This window comes from Schistocerca piceifrons, chromosome 1, assembly GCF_021461385.2.
Source record: "Schistocerca piceifrons isolate TAMUIC-IGC-003096 chromosome 1, iqSchPice1.1, whole genome shotgun sequence".
Classification (NCBI taxonomy): domain Eukaryota; kingdom Metazoa; phylum Arthropoda; class Insecta; order Orthoptera; family Acrididae; genus Schistocerca; species Schistocerca piceifrons.
The window spans coordinates 1106589717-1106605979 of NC_060138.1; the positions used below are offsets into that span (position 1 = coordinate 1106589717).

The 16263-nt window shown below is 41.7% G+C and overlaps 1 pseudogene; it reads left to right on the forward strand.

Moving 5' to 3' along the window:
- Window positions 1–10292: 10292 nt before the first annotated feature.
- Window positions 10293–10410, forward strand: LOC124726311 (annotated as a pseudogene).
- The last annotated feature ends 5853 nt before the right edge of the window (window positions 10411–16263 follow it).

Below are 16263 nucleotides of genomic sequence, written 5' to 3' on the forward strand. Positions count from 1 at the left end.
GGGTATGGATGTGTGTGATGTCCTTAGGTTAGTTAGGTTTAAGTAGTTCTAAGTTCTAGAGGACTGATGACCTCAGATGTTAAGTCCCATAGTGCTCAGAGCCATTTCACCCATTTTTAACGCGACCAGGCGCCTGTCGTTCATACTATAGCCCCAAACTATGCATACTCTTCACACATTATATACATGTTTATAACTAGGGTGAGACGGCCAATGACCCTTTCGGTGCAGATACGCAGACAAGCGCGAACTCATACAGTAATTAGCGGAGCTACAAGTAGTGAGGATAATGGGTAGGGGTGGTAGTCAGTAGTGTGTCGATATGCTGGAACTTTAGGGCGGCCAGGGACCGTGTCCGGATGGTCGAAGTGGTTAAGTCGATCGTTCGCGAGAAACGGAAAATCCGGGTTCGAGTCTCGGTCTGGCACAAATATTCAACTTTCCCCGTTGATTTATTTCAATGTCCACTAGCAGATAATGTCGTTATTCCTTTCACTGATCTCCACTCATTGTTCATTCAAACAGTGGCCATCGTGCGGACTAGCTGCGGTGCTGTTCAAAGAGGACCAACGTTGAAAGAAAGAGCACACGAACCTCGTTGGGATTGGCGGCAGCTTGCAGTGAATCTAGAGATACTCTTGGATGACTACATACCTGACCGATATATCAGCGGAAACATTGGAATCTGCACAGCTTCACGCACGAAATTTCATGGACTGCACAAATACAGTGATAACAACACTGTTCACTAAGTTGTTAAGGTATAGCCAGGACAGGCTCGAGAACGTTTTTGCACACAAGTGACTTTATGTTGCGCCCCCTCTAATCCTCTTTCCCTCTCCTACAAATTCACCAGTGACAGTTTTTGCTACTAACTGTGATAAGCACCATAGACAACAGATATCATTTCCCCGTATGTAGATTATTACCTATTCAGACAAGATGCTGCGTATTGAATGTCGGGAAATTTTCGGTCCACACGAGTACCTGGTTAGATACTCCATCGTTACTTGGTTTCTCTGAAAAGTGGTTATAAAATTTAACGCCATTCTTAAGTCTACAAACAATGAGTCAACCAATTTTCTTCATTCATAGAGCTGACGATGTCATGTGAGAGGAAGGTAAGGTGAGTTTCATGTGATCTGTGTTCCCGGAATCCACGCGGATTTCCTTAGAGAAAGTTGGTGATGATGTCTGAATGAAGTTGTTAGGAATATTTGTCCCTTTTTAAGGATGGGTGTGTGCAATTTTCCAGTCATGGGAGTAATACCTCTTTTCAAGAGATCAGCGAAAAATTATGGTCAAGATTGAAACTAAATCACTCGCAAAACTACTGGATGCTCTTACTTCACTGGAATTCCTAGCAGTAAAGGAGAAAACAGCATGAGGTGGGATCGCTGCACGCAGCAAGCTACAGAGAAGGGAAATGGAAGACTTCTGTTCCCTGTCAGACTTCCGCTAAAGTTGGTAGCCTACGGAGGAAGCTGCTTGCAAAGTTCTATTGCGCCCCGTTCCCGAGCTGCGTTCGTTCTACTTCTCTATCTTCAGCGTTTATTCCATTGCGGCAGAGTCCGCAAGTAATAGTACACAGACCAATCCCAAATGCGTTTAAGATCTGATCATAACTATATACCAAACAATTGAAAAGAAAGTTGAGAACATAGTAGACAACGATGAGTTTTACCACAGGGTGGGTAAAGGCTGATGAAAGACAGTTCTGATGTTACGTTTCACAATACCAGCAAGAATAAAATATCAGTATAATAACTAAGAATATGTAGGTCTAGAAAAACCGTTAGACAATGTAAAGTGTTGCAAGGTGTTTGAAATCCCCTAACAAATAGAAATACCGAGGTCGCTCTGTTCGTCCAGGAGACCCTTATAGCCCAGATTGGCTTCAGGAAAGTGTTCGATACATTTCCGTGCTGCCGTCGGATGCACGATATACCAATCGTACGAAATATCAAACCAGCTGTGTCACTTCATCGAAAGGTTCGTAGGAAAAAGAACACAGCTTGTCTTCTCGGCGGTGAGAACCCTTCAGACGTAAAAGTGTCTTCGGGGGTGTTATAGGACCAATAATTTTCTACTTGTCAGTGTTTTCCAAATATTCTCCTCTTCACTGATTTTACGGAGAACCTCCTCATTTCTTAGCTTATCACTCCACCTAATTTTCACCATTCTTCTGTAGAACCTCATCTCAAATGCTTTGAGACTCTTCTATTCCGTTTTTTCCCCCAGTCCATGTTTTACTTCCTTATGTAAATGGCTCTAAACACCCGTAGCGACATTGTGGAAGATCTACAGAGAATCGACGCTTGGTGCAGAGATTAGCAATTGACCGTCAACAAAAAAAAAAATGTAACTTACTGCTCACAAATAGTCAGAAAGAACCTTTATTGTACGATTACACAATTGACGACTAGTCACTGGAAGCAATCATTTTGTAACACCATTATCGATTGTGAGTAATTGGTACTGTGTAATTAAGTGAATATAACTATGAAGTGTTTATTCTTTACCCGTTAAGTTCTTTGAATTATTGGATGGAAATGGGACTTTATGATGCATAATTTGTTTAACTTAACAGTGTGCTTAAATAATAAATTTTTATTAAATACGTCTGTTTATGAAAACAAAATTGTATGTAAATGACTGGTTCATACTTAGGGAGTTGTTTTGTAAGGAAAGAAAAGACGTAGGGAACCCCCTCCACTATAGAAGGGGCTTGGCGCGCAAGAAAAGGTGGAAGTGGCGGTCAATCTGGGCGGCAAGAGAGAGAGCACGTTAGGCAGTCAGTGGCCGGCAGTCACATTATCAACACCCCAGATGCCAAGTGAGGCGTTCTGAAACCAAATCTATAATGGAATGGCCTCGGATGTGGTTCCGGCTGTAAAAACGGTGCTCTCGTATTTGGAAAAGCTCTAAAGATGATGAATACGCCGCCAAGAAGAATTAAATAGAGCTTAAAACAGCCAGAAGGAGACCTGATAGCCGCCACGTGCTTGCCACCAAATTGCACAACTGCTTCAACAACTTTGGAAAACAGATATGTATGTCAGTATGAACCAATGGGCTTGTGTGTGATTTTGAAATAATAATCAGTGTTGCAAAATACGTGTTTGAACTTTGAATTGCCCTCTTTATGATGCCAAGTAGGATCCTATCCTAACAGTGCTAAAAATTGAGTATCCTAATTATGAAGAAATGCTAATTTGTTTCCATTTAAATGTGCCTATGTTCAGTTTTAAAGCATATAAAAGTTGCTAGTTAAATCATTTGTTTCACAGATGAAAAGAAAGTCACATGATATTTAACTGATGAAAAGTTTTATTTTGCTATGAACTACTTTAATTTGAAAGTCTCAGAGTTTTAGTACTAATGAACATAAATGTGGTTAGTTGAAATCACTTGCTTCACAAATGGTGTTATGAGGCACTTAAATTTGATCGTATTTGTAACTTAACTTGAACTTGAATTTATTTCCAAAGCTTAATAACAATATTCCTAGAGTAAATTGTTTTAAGGCATTGAGGGCTAAATAATCTTAAATGGAGTTGTAGTTCAACATTTATGTGAGGCAAAGTGTTTCTGAAATGTGAGTATAGTTACTTATAAAGAAAGGGACAGTTTAAGGGCCCTCACTTTAATCTTTGCTAGCAGTCAATTTGAACTTGAGTTTTACAAATGAATCTGAAACACTGCCACTGTGACATGAATATGAAATGTGTTATTTCAGTGTCATGTTATTGCATTTGTGATGTGTGTATGTATGTAGTTAAACTTGAACTCTTGTCAGGTACGACTTAGTCTTGTGTTGTTTTGAAAATATTTTGTGCTGAATTAGTTAAAGGGTGAAGTAATGATTGTAGTTAACAGGAGTAAAGTCTCTTTTACATTTCCGTGATTGCTGTCAAAAATGGTTCAAATGGCTCTGAGTTCTATGGGACTCAACTGCTGTGGTCATAAGTCCCCTAGAACTTAGAACTACTTAAACCTAACTAACATAAGGACATCACACACATCCATGCCCGAAGCAGGATTCGAACCTGCGACCGTAGCGGTCGTGCGGTTCCAGACTGTAGCGCCTTTAACCGCTCGGCCACTCCGGCCGGCTCCGTGATTGCTAACTTATATTGTTGAGAACTACTGCTATCCAGTGTGTAATTTGTCTGGTTGTTATAGGTGTTCATTGCACTTTACTAAGAAAGAATTAATGAAAGTTCCTTTTGCAAGAGTACATATAAATCCGTTGAGAATAATGTTTACACATTATTATGCCTAATTAGGCTGGCGACCGTTTTCTGTTTCATTTACGTAATTTTTCTCTACTTTCATTATTTTCTAAATTATAGTCTTTCTGCTTTCTACTAATTTCCACCCTTACGAAATTCACGTTCGATTCCCTCTGTCTGTTAGGTTAATGCATGGTCAAACTTTTCAAAATTCCTCCCAGAGGGTAGCGCTTACTGCATGTCAAGGTCATATTCGACATTCCGCGGTTGCATTATACTTGCTTTCCTATGACAGAACTGGAAGTTCGGTCATTAGGAGACAGCTAGCACGCAACGCCAGCATAGCGTTATAACATCCATAAAAGATCTCGAAATTTGCGTTCAGAACAGTTTGCACTGACTTGACAAAAGTCATGGGATACCTCCTAATACCGAGACGTGCAGCAACTCGACGTAGCGTGGGCTCAAGAAGTCGCTGGAAGTTCTCTGTAGAAATATTGAGCTCTACCTCTGCCTCTAGTGCCGTCCGCAATTGCGAAAGTGTTGCCTGTGCAAGATTTTGTGTACGAACAGACATCTCGAATAAGTCCCATAAATTTGCGGTAGGACTCATGCCGAGCGATCTTGGTCGCCAAATCATTCGCTCGAAATGTCCAGAATGTTCTCCAAACCAGTCGTGAACAATTGTGACCCAGTGACATGGTGCATCTTTGTTTGGGAACACGAAGTTCATGAATGGCTGCAAATGGTCTCCATGTAACGGAACATAACCATTTCTTGTCAATGACCTGTTCAGTTGGACCAGACGACTCAGTCCATTCCATGTAAACACAGCCCACACCATTATGGAGCCACCACCACCTTGCACAGTGCCTTGTTGTTGGGGTCTGCGCTACACTCCAACCTTACCATCAGCTCTTACTAACTGAAATAGGGACTCATCTGATCAGGCCACAGTTTTGTAGTGGTCTACGGTACATCCGATACGGTCACGAACCCAGGAAAGGCGCTGCAGGGTATGTCGTGCTGCCACACGTGTCGGTCGTCCGCTACCATAGCCCATTAACGCCAAAATTTGCAGCATTGCCCTGACGGATACGTTCGCCGTACGTCCCAAATTGATTTCTAAGGTTGTCTGACACAGTGTTGCTTTTCTGTGCTAACAGACAGGCCTACACAAAGGCTGCTGCTCTCGGTCGTTAAGTGAAGGCCGTGGTGACAGGTAGTGCCTGAAATTTGGTATTCTCGGCGCGCTTTCGACGCTGTGGATCTAGGAATATTGAATTCCCTAACGATTTTCGAAGTGGAATGCCCCTCGAGTCTAGCTCAAACTACCATTCCGCGTTTTAGTCTGTTAATTCCCGTCGCGTCGCCATAATCGCTTCTGAAACATTTTCACCTGAATCACCTGAGTACACGTAACAGCTCCCCCAATGTCCCTCAATGGACTGCTCTTTTATACCTTGTATGAGCGTTACTACCGCCATCTGCACGTATGCATATCACTATCGTATGAGTTTTGTCACCTCAGTGTTAAGTGGAACTACCACGTAAAACTAATGGCAGGTAAGGAAGATGCCAGACAGAGATTCAGTGGAAGAATGCTCAGAAAGTTCAGCCAACGTACAAAAGAGATAGATTACAAAACCCTCGCTCGACCAGTAATTCAATATTGCTCAGCAGTATGGGATACGTATCAGATATGGTTGACAGAGGAAATAGAGGATATCCAAAGAAGAGCAGCGCATTTCGTTACAGCTTCAGCGAAGGCGTCACAGAAATGTTCAGCCGTTTCCAGTTGCAGACGCTGCAAGAGAGACGTCTGCATCACGTTGTGGTTTACTGTTAAAATTCCATGAACGTACGTTCCTATATGAGTTGTAACGTTGTAGCTTTGATTTGTTATGAAAGCGGTGCTGATATTCAAGACCATAAAAGTGGGTTAAAGCTGTGAGCTGTCTGGGGAAGTTAACCTTGCATTACTGAGCAACTGTTTCACCAGGTATCCAGTCTAGCTTACCAAATTCCCAACCACACTAACATTAATTATAATCTTTTAATCGTCATACGACAACCGGTGATAAATATATAAAAAGAGAATTTAAATAAAAAGAAATAAATCAGTTTATATTTGGAAATTTATTTTAACATTGATCATTGCAATTTCAGCATATTAAACTTGAGTCATAATTAAGCTGGTGCCTTATTTAGGTCTGTGAAAATGTGAGTTTGTAATCTTACGGAACACATCAAATAGGGAGCCAAGATTGGGAGACTACATACAACACTGCATTCATAAAATAACACACGAAGAACGTCGTAACATATCCAAGAGGAAATTAACCACAACCAACCGATTCAATTTTCACCCAAAGAAGTTACGTTCGTAGCGCAATCCTGTCCGTCATGTAATTACCACACACTGGTATACTAAATTCATACTAACTCCCTGTGAAATCTTCCCGAAAAGAATAGCTGAGGGCTACTTTGATGATTACACCACATGCTTCACGTGGTCAACTTGGTTTACACAAAGAGTGTAACTCCACAATAATTTTGATAATTAAAATAAATTACATCGAAACTCAATTTACAAAAGAAAAACCTAGAACTGGTTACTATCGTTTTACTATTAACCTGATGGGTCTAACAATTGTATAAGCACGTGGTACTGGTCTCACAAAGTACACCCCACGCGGGTTGAACATGAAGAAAAGTTGCTATATTGAAAAATATTGTCAAGACGAGACGTTATAATCTCACGCACATTCGCATTTAAGATTGATGAACTTAGAGTTACGGATCAACACGTGGTTCCGCTTTACTCACAAAGTAGTGACAAAGCAACTACCGGAATATTACTCTGAACTTCACACTCGAATTACACTGCGTTGCAATTTAAGATAACATTAGATACTTTAGAGCTAAACCTGAAATAAAGGTGATTAAATTTTCAGTTAGGCTGAACTTAAGAAATCCATTGTCCTACGGACTTAGCAGACACGCGCATAGCCGGAGATCTTACCACTTCAGACGCTCGCCGCGTACAGACTGACCTGGTCCCTTCCTGAGGGTGGCTCACAAATACAAACGGAAGTGGCCAGAGAAGCCGCTTCCTATACCAACGTGACAACGGACGGACAGAACCATACTAAGAATAGAAACCTCTTTGCTTCTAGAAAGCGTAGCTACCTGTTCCGACGTTGGTCCTACTGTTCTCTAGCAGACAGGCTTGTCTGCTACCATCCAGCCTGCAACTAGAAATACATTTGTTCATTCATCCTCTCACACAGAAGGGAAGGGGGATGACAGTATCTTATCATATACAGTATATAAAAGAAAGCGGATGTAGGTTCCGTATGAGACTGTGTGACATGAATTACATATAAACTGTGTTTTAAAGTGTAGTAGCGTGACAGATCGTTCTTGTTTATGTGTAAAAGTAACACGTTTCACTGCTCAGTCTCCTCCCAGATAGTCAGAAACACCACAGTAAATTTAGAAGAGGAATTTATGCCGTAAATGACAACAGATTTAAGAAATTAACATGAAAGGAATCCAACAGAAACCTTTGAGAGTCAACCAATATGTTGCTTCGCGAAGGGACAATTAGGGTAAGAATAGAGAGATTCAAGTTTAAGTACTGGCTTACCAACAATCGTTTTTGCCGTGAATCGTTCGCGACTGAAACAGGAATGGGATAAGTGAAAGTGGTAAACCACGTACTCTCCACTACACACCATAACGCGGTTTCTGGAGTATAGATGTGGATGTGGATGCAGGCAAAGAAGTGTAGTATATAGTACATGTAGAGAAACCATGAAGGAAAAATAAGGTTGGAAGACGAAGGGAGAAGTTTTGAGATTAAAAACGTTCCGAAGGGGAGCGGCAGTCTTTCTTGTCTACTTTTCAGCATGTACCTCGAAGAAGCGATAAAGAAAATAAAAGAAATATTCGGAAATGAGAGGAAAATGCAACGTGAAATCAATGGTGAGACTCGCTGATGATATCGCTGATGTTGTGGCCTCCAAGCTGAAAACTAGACTGATGCAGCTGTATACGCTAATGTGTCCTGTGCAGAAATCACTTCTTTCCAATGACAATGCCTTGACGTCTCTTGCTCAGGTCTTTTAGTTAAGTTGTGCCACACATTACCTTTCTCCACTGTTCAAAAAGTGTGTTCAAATGTATGTGAAATCTTATGAGACTTAACTGCTAAGGTTATCAGTCCACTACTTAACCTAAATTATCCTAAGGACAAACACACACACCCATGCCCGAGGGAGGACTCTAACCTCCGCCGGGACTAGCCGCACAGTCCATGACTGCAGTGCCTAGACCGCTCGGGTAATCCCGTGCGGCTCTCCACTGTTCGTCTTTGATGATTATTTATCCAGTCTCTCGGTGTAATCAGCATTCTTCTATGCTTCAGATGCTTATCTTCGCTCCTTATTTTTGCTGTTCGTCTTCCGTGTTTTCCTTTCGTACAAGGCTACACTCCAGACAAATAGTATCAGAAAAAGACACACTATATGATCAAAGGTTTTTCGGACACCCCCAAAAACATACGTTTTTCATATTAGGTGCATTGTGCTGTCACGTTCTGTCAGGTACTCCGTATCAGCAACCTCAGTAGTCATTAGACATCGTGAGAGAGCAGAATGGGCGCTCCGCGGAACTGACTGACTTCGAACGTGGTCAGGTGATTGGGAGTCACTTGTGTCATACGTGTGTACGCGAGATTTCCACTCTCCTAAACATTACTAGGTCAACTGTTTCCGATGTGACAGTGAAGTGGAAACGTGAAGGGACACGTGCAGCACAAAAGCGTACAGACCGATACGTCTGTTGACTGACAAGAGATTGCCGACTGTTGAAGAGGGTGTGTAATAGGCAGACATCTGTCCAGACCATCACACAGGAATTCCAAACGGCATCAGGATCCACTGCAAGTACTATGACAGATAGGTGGGAGCTGAGAAAATTTGGATTTCATGGTCGAGCGGCCGCTCATAAGCCACACATCACACAGGTAAATGCCAAACGACGCCTCGCTTGGTGTAAGGAGCGTAAACATCGGACGATTGAACAGTGTAAAAACGTTGTGTGACGTGACGAATCACGGTACACAATGTGGCGATCCGATGGCAGGGTTTGGGTATGGCGAATGCCCGGTGAACGTCATCTGCCAGCGTGTGTAGTGCCAACAGTAATATTCGGAGGCGGTGTTGTTATGGTTTGGTCGTGTTTTTCATAGAGGGTTTGCACCTATTGTTGTTTTGCGTGGCACTTTCACAGCACAGGCCTACATTGATGTTTTAAGCATCTTCTTGCTTTACACTGTTAAAGAACAATTCTGGTATGGCGATTGCATCTTTCAACACTATCGAGCACCTGTTCATAATGCACGGTCTGTGGCGGAGTGGTTACACGACAATAACATCCCTGTAATCGACTGGCATTCACGGAGCCCCGACTTGAACCCTATAGGATGCCTTTGGGATGTTTTGGAACGCCGACTTCGTGTCAGGCCTCACCGATCGACATCGATACCTCTCCTCGGTGCAACACATCGTGAAGAATGGGCTGCGATTCCCCAAGAAACCTCCCAGCACCTGACTGAACGTATGCCTGCGAGAGTAGAAACTGTCGTCAAGGCTAAGGCTGGGCCAACACAATATTGAATTCCAGTATTACCGATGGAGGACGCCACGAACTTGTAAGTCATTTTCAGCCAGGTGTCCGGATAATTTTGATCACATAGTGCAAGATGTTTAGAAATTGGTACTCTTCAGAAACGCTTCTCTTTCTGTTGCTAGTTTTAATTATACATCCTCTCTACGCTGCTCAAAGTTATTTTGGTGCCAGTAGCAAAACTCGTCTGCTACTTTTAGTGTCTCAATGTCTAATTCAGTTTCCTCTCCATCGCCGAATCTCATTCGACTTCGTTCCCTTACTCCTCGATAATCATCTTATAACGTGGTTTCATGACTATTTTCCCTTACCGGCCTTGTCAGTGTCTTCCATCTCTCAAAGAATTTCATAGAGAGCCTTAAAGGTAACGGCCTTGCCGCAGTGGATACAACGGTTCCCGTCAGATCACCGAAGTTAAGCGCTGTCGGGCGTGGCCGGCACTTGGATGGGTGACCATCCGGGCCGCCATGCGCTGTTGCCATTTTTCGGGGTGCACTCAGCATCCTGATGCCAACTGAGGAGCTCCTCGACCGAATTGTAGCGGCTCCGGTCAGAGAAAACCGTCGTAACGACCGGGAGAGCGGTGTGCTGACCACACAAAACACGCCCCTCCTATCCGCATCCTCAGCTGGGGATGACACGGCGGTCGGATGGTCCCGATGGGCCACTTGTGGCCTGATGACGGAGTGCAGAGAGCCCTAAAAACTACATTTCTTCTGCATGAACTTCCCAATGTTCTCCTTGGTTTCTGTTACTGCATGCTTAGTGTCACATAAGCGATAATCTACAACTCTGTCTCACTCCCTTCTCAGTTAATTCCTCCCTTTCACGATCTTCAGTTCTTACAACAGTAGCTTTGGTTTCTGTTGTTGATAACCCTTCGGTCCTTGTATTTTATATCTGCTACACTCAGAGTTGCAACGAATGCATTCCAGCCAACAGTGCCAAAAACTTTCTCTAAACCTACAAAAGCTTTAAACGTAGAACTGTCTTTCTTCTAAGACAGTCATAGCGGGAGTACAGAATCTTGTGTCCCTCCATTTCTCCGGAATCAAAACTGATTTTTCCCGAAGTCGATTTCTGCCAATATTTCTATTCTTTGAGTCCGCACTAGTATTTTGAAACCATCACTTACTAACCCTATGCTTTAATAAAAATCACGCCTGTCACTACCAACCTTCTTTGAAACAGAAATTATTACGTTCAAGTTCGTATTTCGCCGGTCGAACAATATGGGGTGGAATTTAAAAAATTGTATTTCAAAATTATAAATGAAGGTGTCAGATCGAGATCGAGTAAGGCAGTTGTTAAAGCTGACCAATGAAACTGAAGTAGTTGTATTTTAGAATGATTCTCAAAAACATCTTATAAATTATTTTGTTTCATTTGCATTCAATTTCTTGTACTTAATCAAATTGCCTTCAGTAATAAGGATCGTTTCGTCTATAGGAATTTGTAATAAGAAAAGATATGAGTATATGGTCAGGAGGAAAAGTAACATTTTCAGAGAGTTAATGATGTATTTTCTATTTTTCACAAAGAATCCTAAAATTAAATTTACATATGAAATACAAAATTCACATAATGAACTGAGTTTTCTACACTTGAAACAATGTTTAGTAAAATTAACTTTGATATTTACAGGAAACACATCACAACAGAGAACATAATTCATCCTCTTCTTGTCACCCCTTTAAGCACAAATTGGCGTTCTTTCAGTGTGTGATAGACCGTATTGTTGAGTTGCCCCTAACTCCTTCTGTTATTGCTACAGAACTTAATATCGTAAGGTATACAGCGGTCAAAAACGGATATCAAGAAAAATCCTGTACAAAACTTTATAATAATAAAACCAACAACAATATAAATTTATCTACACCGAATAAAAATTGCCTTACTGTTAAATACACTACAATCTCACATCTAGTGGACATTTCATATCGTACAGCTAATTTATTTAAAAAAATGAGACATAACTGTATCCGTTACCACCAAAAATGCCACCAACTTGCTCTTTACTCGTAATGAGAAACCTCCAGTTGAAAATACAATGAAATGTATTTCCGGTTTTTATATAGAACAGACAGGGGGCGCATTTAAGACCCGCTTTCGTGAGCACTTTCTCAACAAAGACGGCGAGAATTCATGTAAGTTACCTTTTGCAGAACATCTCAAACTAAAGAAACACACAATTCCTCCTCCTTCCTTTCTTGGCACGGAAACTTTGCTGTTAGTTGACAAGGTCTGCAAAATGAACCTTTTAGAAAAATTTTAAATCTATAAACAATCGCACCTAAAATCAAAAGATTTGTTGAATGATCAACAGACTCTGTTTTGATTATCTATCATCTCTTATAAAACGTAAAAATTAGCCCATTCCTTTTATATATTAGAACTACGTGCCATATCTCTATAAATGAATTATGTATAACTTCTATATATACTTTTGTTACAGTTTTTATATATGCTTTTATGTATGTTTCTTGATGGTAGCACAACAGATGCGTAGATGTGATTCAATTACCGTAAATTGCCTATCTGTGTTTACAATAATCACATATAATATGTACATTTCTGGACGTATCTTGACATTATGCTTCTATGAAGAAGATATTCTTATCTGCTAATCCAATACTAAGTAAGTTTCTGTAATATACGTCTTATACTTCACATAAATATATAGACACGTTCTAAAAATTTCTAATATCCCTGATTTTGTAGGCTTCTGAAAATGAATGACTAACTTGTCGAAACCAGTAAAGCATAACAAAAATATATTTGCAATTGACGACTGAACTTTACAGCAAAAAAAATTCATAGTATTTCCTTTGTATAGCTCTTCCGTGTATTCCTCCCACCTTTCGACCTCCCCTCCTTTACTTAGTACTGGTTTTGATATTCATACATGTAATTCTCTTTTCCTGTAAGTTTTATTTATATTTACTATCGGCAGCCTCTATCTTTCCCACATTCTGAGTGCTCCTCCAGACTTGCGTTTCTGCTCTAACAATTCCTGCTTTGTCATTTTGCATTTTCTGTCAGTTTCATTTGTAGACGTCCTTGTTCCCTTTCGTCAGCTTTTCTGTATTTTTTCCTATTGCTAAATAAATTAAATATCTCTTGTCTAAGGATTTCTACTGTGACTTGCTTTTTGCCTAGTTCTTCCATTTATGCATTCAGTATTCCATGTCACAAAGGTATCATTTCCGTTGTATTCCTCCGACCTGTTTGAATCATTTGTTGCCTAAGGCTACTCTTGAAACTCTTAACAACCTGTAGTTCAAATTACCAAGTTTTATCTCCTTAATTTCCTACATTTCTACGGTTTGTATTTATTCAGTTTTAATCTGCAGCTCATGACAAATAAGTTATGGTTACAGTCTACAACTGGCTCTGGAAATCTTCTGCAGTTTAGCCCTTGGATTACCAACGAAATTTAAAATTTTTGACAAAGTTGATGTATCACAGCATAGTAATCAATTAAAAAAGTCAACAATTAATTGTTTTAAGGAGGTGGTTTCACTTCGCAATCCCTGGGACGTAGTTTTCAACCACCCATCATTTCGTCAAATACAGTTGAGAGCTATTTCACATTTTTCCTAGACACAGTCCCACTATGAACTTATAATGCCGGAGAGAAATTATAGTCCTAAATAACAATAAAAAATGGTCCTAAAATTTAATAAATTCACATCAAAAATATATACTGCTGCAATGGTTTGATTTCGATAAAACTCATAAAAGTAGTAGCACAAATTCAAATTTATGTGACACCATCTTTAGATGTCCCTTCACTGTCAACCGCAAAACCACATGTCAGAATCTCCTACAATCACGTAGCACAATCTCCACGCTGAGTGTCGCTTTGAACGCTGTAACTGACTTCTGCAATGCACTACATTCGTAGGAGTACCTCAGTGTACCACTGGCTGTCTCTGTCTTGCATCCCTGTCTTACCTTTACGTAATATATCTCAGTCCCTCTGGTGTCAACTGTAAACGACGTATGACAATTCGAGTAATCAGCACAGCTTCCAGTCATCTGTTCCCGACGCTTCTATGTGATACTCTGCCTGTAGCCCCTGCCAGAATTTCAGCTGTTGTCATTCATCTGCTTGTCAAAGTCAGTTGAACAATCTTAGTATCTTCTTGCAGTACAGTATCACTATCTGCTGAAAATTTACGAAATGCATTGGTAGCCTCTTGGTCTGAGCTGTGTTTTAGTTTTTGTTTCATGGTCTTCGTCGCAAAATTTCGGACGTGACTGGTTTCGTTATGGATAATAAAGTACATCGATGAAAAAAAGTCTGATTTAACCGAAGAACCAACAGCGTTGATTTTAAGGTGAGTACTATTTCTGCGTCTTTGATTTAATGTTATGTTCACCCAAACAGGAATGAGATGTAGCTTTCATTTCGCGACTGGAGCGAGAAACACGAACCCTGCAACAACTGATATCTTTGGTGCATTTGAGTTTATATGTTGATTATATTGATGAATTGGTTAGTACATTACAGAAAACAGACTTTGGTATAACAAAATAGTATTATTCGTAGCAGTTACTACTGTAATCCGCAGATGGATCTATTAGTTTATTACACGTATTTCAATCGAAGTGCGCTCTGTTTATAACAGAAATAATCTTAAACACGGGGATCCAAACAGAGCAGCAATTACTGAAAACACTTCAGACATCGCTAAACGTCAACAGTTCACACAAATGGTTCAAATGGCTCCGAGCACTATGAGACTTAACTTCTGAGGTCATCAGTCCCCTAGAATTTAGAACTACTTAAACCTAACTTACCTAAGGACATCACACACATCCATGCCCAAGGCAGGATCCGAACCTGCGACCGTAGAGGTCGTGCGGTTCCAGACTGTAGCGCCTAGAACCGCTCGGCCACTCCGGCCGGCACAGTTCACACAATAACTGTTCATGCAAGAAGATTGTATTGAAGCCCGCTTTAGAACTATGACGCATATTTGTGACCTTTTCTTGGTACGGCGAGGACGTAGTATTTTAAGTATTTTAAAACGTCGAGACTTTGTAAATGTGTGAGCAAACATGTCTCGTACGTTTTCCATCGGGTCATTCAGACATAGGTCGCAAATAAAGACGTTTCCCATCAGAAACAATAGAGGAGTAGACGCAATAACGCATCGCACTGCGTAACATCGTTTCCGCACGATGGTATCCGCTCTCGATGTCCTAAACACAACATTCGTGTTTACTGGTGCTTCACTCTTTTGTCCTTTCACGCAGCCCGGGGAATTTTTCGGAAACGATAAAGTCCGCTCGTATTGATGTGCGGACCATTCGAAAGCGGGATTTAATTACATACAATCCCTGATTCCGTGCTTCCATCGGCGGTTCACTTTGATCTTCCCCTCTCCCGCCACCGCCCCCCCCCCCCTTGTCTATAACACACACACACACACACACACACACACACACACACACACGTACGCACGTACGCGCGCACACATTTATACCTCTTCCCCTCCCACCTGCTGGGGAGAGCGCACGGCAGCAGCAGACGCGGCTCGGACCATTTAGCTTAATGAGATCGCGCTGTTCGTAGTAAAGCACCCGGGCGCTGATGTAGTGGCGCGGGTCAGAGGGAGCAGGTAGACGCCGGCCCACATGGGCGGCGCCGCCCATCGCCAGCAGCCGGCACTCGGCGCCAGGTTATCTCGAGCACGCCGCTGCCGGCCAACGGCGCGACGGGTCCCTACTGTGAGTTAGGTAGCCGCCGCGCCTGGGGATTAGGCATCCCAAACTGCGTCGCTCTGCAACGGGCGGCCGGCGCTGCCAGGGGAATTCCAGTCTAAGCCCGTAAACAAGCGGTCGGATGCCGCGACAGAGTTTGGATGCCATCTGGGTTTGGCCGCAGCCCTAGGGAATTTGCTACGGCACTCAAACAAGGACGCAGGGAGGCGGGAGTGGGATCAAAGCTCTCGCTATATCACTCTGACTCGTCAGCACCAATACTTTTCTTTGCTCTCTAAATACAGTGTTGCTTCTCTGGAACACCAAAACAGCGACATTTTCAAAGGAACAGTTAATTGGAAAGCACTGCACTTCTATCGAGAGAGTGACCACAGTGATTGATTATTTTGAGAGTAATTTAATTACCCGGGACAATCAAGTTTATTTCTAACGAAATAACCTGTTTCGGCCGGCATCGGCCACATATCATAAACTACATGAAACCACGGTGTCTGACAATGTGACAACGTAGTTAACGCAGTGCTGCGACTTAATTACTGCCTGTATTTTATGATCTGTGGATGTCCGATGCCAGCTGGAACCGTTAATTTCGTTAGAAACA